The following is a 5,673-nucleotide window of genomic DNA, read 5'->3' as shown; positions in this document are numbered from 1 at the left end:
ATATATTGACCGTTCAGTGATTATACTTAAAAAATTTGTTTTAGAAAAAAGGTATCTAAATGTAAATAATTTTTTAATTGTAATTGATACAAAAATAAAATTAATTTTTCACAATAGAATAAATGTCAGGATTGCAAATATTGTATATGAATTCACTTGTCAACTTTATTTCATAATGAATTAAAATGCAACAAAGTTGCAAAAGAGAAATGTAATATTTAACTAAATTTTACTAATAATTAGCAAATGATTTTTTTCATTTTTAATAATCATGTCTTGTTCAAATGCGAGAATTCTTAAGTTTTTGAATAGAAAGGGTATATTGAAGTCCAATTTTAAAGTTCTGAAAATGTTAAAATGTAGATAATTTACGCGATAGAGGATAGATATATGCATAAAGCGAACGATCGTAGATTCATACGGAGTTTGCACAGTTGCATTCCGAAGTAATGTTGCACAGACAGTTGCCTGACTCCTTGTCGTCTTCGCGTTCGTTTGCAAATTGCATTATCAGGTGTTATAACAATGTTGCGGCTCATTATCGGAGTCGAAGTGCAGCAATTAAACCATCGAGAGACGATACGCTCGTAAACAGATTATAGATACCCGCGAGCTGATTATGATTATAGATACTCTCACGAGGTGTGTACTTGTAATGTTATGCAAGCAGTTATTTAAGAGCCTGTCTTAGACTGCAAAGAAAAATTATCTTCGATCGGGACATCCCGTGCATTGAGACGTGTATTGCAATCGGAATAGTCGCGAATCTCTTCGGTCGTTTTTTCTCGACGGTGATTTTTGTCGGAATCACCCATCGCTGCTCGTAAACACCGTGACAAAGCCTTTGCGCTTGTAATTCTGGCAACATTATGCAATGACACGCCGTCACGTACACTTGGAGTGTTCCCTGAAAAAGAGCTATAAAACTAAACGTCACGTTGATCGGCAATTTATAGCATCTCGTCACCTTTTTTTAATAAAATCTGTTTTTTTGTAGTATACACTGTAGTATACACATTTGGAACTTTAAGTGAGATATAGGTATATGTTTAATTTGGCGAAAGCTAAAAAGAGAGTTCTAGTGCAGTCTAATGCAGGAAAGGTAAAAAATAAACTTATCATATCAAAATTATAATTTTGAAATTTCGCAATTTCAGAAATATTCATTTTATTTATTTTTAATCGCACTTCATACCATCTCAATTTTTTAATTTACGTCATATTTATACGCACACTATTTGCGTTTGACTTTTATAACATAATATTTTACGTATAATTTAAATTTTTTAGAATTATTAATTACGATAATTTCATAAGAGCGATAGGCGGGAATTATCGTAAGACGAAGATGAAATATCGAAAGGCAATAATATGTTATTTGTTTTACGCGAATTTGCAACAAGAAGCATGTTTATTTTTGACGTTCATCCTCGATTTCTGTCGTCAATAGAGATATGATGATATTATGTAGTATACACTTGGCGTGAGAGATGTTGTTGGATGTTTTCGTGAAGCGCGAGTAAAAACGATCGGCAGCCCGGTGCATCAAGTTGACACGGATATCTCTCGCTTTATCAGGCCGGTGCATGCATTGTTGAAAAGTTCGCCGGAGGAAATCACATCCGTGGATCGTGTACCTGCAATGTGGTCGGCGATGCTCGCAATCTCGTGGAATTATATTGTACCGTTACTGGATCTCTCTGCTACGGTACCTCCGTGCACACGCCTCTCTTTAGCTTCGCAGCAGGAAATTCGAATTGTGCCACTCGAGCGATTACAGATTTATCGTCTTCGTTACGATGATCTCCAATATCAAAAATTTTAGCGGGAAATTATTCTCGCTCGAAAACGTTTTAAATATATCCGATAGTGTAATATACAGAAAATATGTGGTTTTTTTTTTTTACTAAAACTATACAAAAATTTATAATAGATACAGATCTGTAATTTTATTACACTATCAAAATGATTACGTTCAAGTTGCTTGTTATGACTACAGCTTTTATTATCCTTGATTACATAATTATTTTTATGGCAACAAAATTATTTTTAGATCTGTATCTACATATCAATTAGACATCAAGAGAGCAATAATAATCCAAATCCTTAAGTTAAACATTTTGTTATTTTTAATTTTTATATGTGTGAAAATTAATCTATTTCTGTGATTAGTTTCAAAATAACCAACATTTGTATTAACGTATATACTCACGTAATAAATTAAATTTGAATAAAAAATACATTTTACAGAATTGAATTAGTTGGCTCTATTGAGTTATAAATTCTATTTATTTAAGTTAATAATAAATTAATGACATATGGAGTAGGAGCAATGGCGATTTATAAAAATGATTAAAAAATAACTTAAATTGGATATAATTTGACACTATTATGAATTTAATATTGTAACTTAATTTTTAGATTCTTTAGCAAAATTGTTTTTTTTTTTCGTGAGGGATATTAAAAAATCTTGCCTTTAATGCGATAGGATTTTTTTAATACATTTTTGCGATTTTTACTTTTCTTTTTCAATTAAAAAAAAAGTTTTGGAGGCGCCGGGTATCGATCCCGGTACCTCTCGCATGCTAAGCGAGCGCTCTACCATCTGAGCTACGCCCCCTTGGTGTAAGAGAACGGAAGGCTGTGCAAGATCTTCAGTGCGAAGTAACACGCGATGTTACACTTTCTCTGAACAATGCTTCACATCTTGCGAACTAAGGAGAATCCATCATTTTACACTTTGACTGACGATAATGGGCATAACCGACACACAGTAGGCTTCCTTCTATGACATGACAACTAGATTCGCATTTGATTCACATCAGTTCATGCCGTAGTATTTTGTTCCAGTCTTTATTATCTTATGTCTCTTTATATTTTGAAAGCTATAAAATAATATGAAAAAAGAATACAATAAATCCGACGCTTTAGAATTGATAAGATATGTATAAATAATTTTATCGCAAATATTGATCATAAAAATTGTGTAAATAGCGTAAACGCGATCTCTATTGTTTTTCTCCGTTCAATCGACTTATCGCTTATTCTTTTTGTATTAGTCATGGATGAATCATACTAATAATATGTGTCAGATCGTTGCACCTGCAGTTAAACCATGCATCGCGGTGAAAAGTTGTTGCAATGAGCTTGCGATTGCACTCTACATTATTACGAACAGAGTTTGACTTTCCTTTCTTTCGGATTATTTTAATTATTGCTTAACGAAATCAAGAAAAACATCGATTCTATTAATTTTACACTTTCATGAACATTTTATTGTTTTTTTATGGATATATTATAACTGTATTTTACATTTTATCCAAACTCGCAGTTTCTTCGAGCTTTCCTTTATGTACGTGGAAACGCGTAAAATAAGTATCCATTGTCAATGGGACCGAAAATAGAACTTGTTATTAGCGGAGAAATAAAAATCGTCGTGCGAACGTGCGCTTTTTAGGCTATAAAAAAATGATTATTGCCGATAGCGTACAAAGTGAAACGCACGAGATATCGAATGCAGAATGATTCATCTAAGTTGATTAATCATATTGATCTTCTTTTCAGATGCTTTATTTAATTAATAAGTTATCTACGAATTAAAAATCTTGTGTCTATTTTCATCAATGAATTAACTTTAATCTCAATTCAACTTATTTTTCATTTAACTTACTGTTCTGTAACTCTTAGGCCGGTTGCACCAATATTACTTTGATTTGCGAGGTTTAAAACTCTCTCTATCGCTCCTTCTCTCTTTCTTTCGATATTAAAGAGAGAAAGTGAAAATTTTAAGTCTCACAGTCAAAGTAACGTTGGTGCAATCGAGTCTCAATGATAGTAATGATATATATTGTCGTTGTGCAAGTTTTGTAGTACATGGTACAAAAATTGCGCAATGAAATGTAATGATATCGTTACTGTCATTAAGGTTCAGTTTTTCATTATCTGGTTAATTTGTGGTTTAGACTTAACCTTACTTAATTTGATAATGTAAAAATTGTTTTTCTCAGCTATGATTAATGTAATGTTATGTAAAAAAATTACTTATCAGTTTTTAAAAATTATAAAATTATAAAATTATAAAATTATAAAATTACAATTTATCAATTTATTAAGTATAATTATTTTATAATTATATTACAATTTTAAAATCAAAATTATAAGGAGCCGCAACGCAAAATATCTTTTGCGAAAGTCGTATATTTAAAAAAATTGTTTAATATAATCACCACTTATTTTCGACAATACAATATCAAGAAGTAATATATAAATCTTTTTTCTTTTTTTTTTAATTTAACTAGAATCTGGAAATTCCATATTTTCCATACAAAGTTTCTTACAAAATTTCAAGTAACAAGGAATCTATATCGTAATAAAATTTCCTTTTATAAACAAATGTAAATTTATCACTGTCAATTCTGGAAGCGAATAATTCGTAAATATTCTTCTATATAATTTGTTAATATTCTTCTTAATGTAACATCTTTTATATTTTTATTGTACTGATAATAGTCAAGACTTGATGAAACGTCCACTGATTATATTAAATAATTTTTTTAAATATATGACTTTCGTTAAAGACATCTTGCATTGTGGCTGTATGTTCTTTATTATTTATATTTTGTATTGTTAAGCCATTTCTAAAAGTTTTTTAAAATTTTAAATTATCAATTTATGAAAATCATTTATCAGTTTAGTGATTAATTATATAAGATAGAAAAATTCAATTTTTCGTTATTATTAGATTACTCAGCAAATGAAAAATTCAAGCTTAAGAATTACAAAATAGAGCCTAAGAATTAAAAAAGATGAAGAGTTATTTAATTAAAAAAGATAAAGAGTTACAGAGATTAAAATTAATCTATATCGATGGAAATGAACATTAATCAAATCTAAATATCTTTTTCTTTCCGAGAAGCTTTTAAATAAATAAATTTTTCTCTGAAGAAACTCGCAAATGAACTTTCAATCTGACGTATCAATATCGCTCGTTCTTTCTCGCTGAATGATAGGAAACAAAGCGGCGCGCTCATTATGGAGTTTATCGGCAGTGACTCTTTTTTTCCCGGTAAATAAAAGAGTAGATATCAGATAGGCGATTCATCCGGATTTCTTTTTTATTCCATGAGGAAATTTCGCATCATATGAAAACGACGATCCGTTCACCACGTCGCGTCGCACCGCCCTCGACACCTCCCTCTTTTACTCGTACTGTCTCTCCACCCTTACGTAACACTCGTAAAAGGAGACAGCAAACTATTGTACATAGCTACTAACGAACCTTTGTTCGCGTTTTTACGATTCCAGTAAATAGCCGGGCCGTGAGTCTACGAGCTCTCGGCACAGCGTGACGTTATTGCGGCCGTAACAACGAGACCGCGTTTTCCGGCAGCGTCAAAAATTGCGCCGACTCCTTCCTTCTCGTCTCTCTGACTTCTTCCGGAAAAGCCCGAAATGGCGGGTCTCTTCTGCAGCATTGCTTTCCCTCGTGCGCGTGTCTCCGCCACGTGCACATCTGTCATATACACGCTTCACGCCAGCGTTTCCCAAATTGCGAGTCTTTTAATCTACGAAATAAGTGCTCTATTGTGTCGCATATGTTACGTAAATAGCAGTATTACAACATTGCTACATTGATCTCTACACGGAAAAAACGGTTTTGCTGAATTATATAAA

General features: G+C 31.9%; 1 protein-coding gene and 1 non-coding gene across 2 annotated transcripts in view; one reads left to right on the top strand and one right to left on the bottom strand.

The window, feature by feature from the left end:
- LOC108691188 (sestrin homolog) overlaps window positions 1–5,673 on the top strand; it is a 177,489-nt gene that overhangs the window by 120,474 nt on the left and 51,342 nt on the right. The gene's annotated exons all lie outside the window — the stretch shown is intronic.
- Trnaa-agc lies at window positions 2,548–2,620 on the bottom strand. Its single transcript has one exon. It is a non-coding gene; the product is annotated as a tRNA-Ala (tRNA).

This window comes from Atta colombica, unplaced genomic scaffold (genome assembly GCF_001594045.1).
Source record: "Atta colombica isolate Treedump-2 unplaced genomic scaffold, Acol1.0 scaffold41, whole genome shotgun sequence".
Lineage (NCBI taxonomy): Eukaryota > Metazoa > Arthropoda > Insecta > Hymenoptera > Formicidae > Atta > Atta colombica.
The sequence above is the reverse complement of the archived record's forward strand: the minus strand, read 5'-3'. Positions and strand labels throughout refer to the sequence as shown.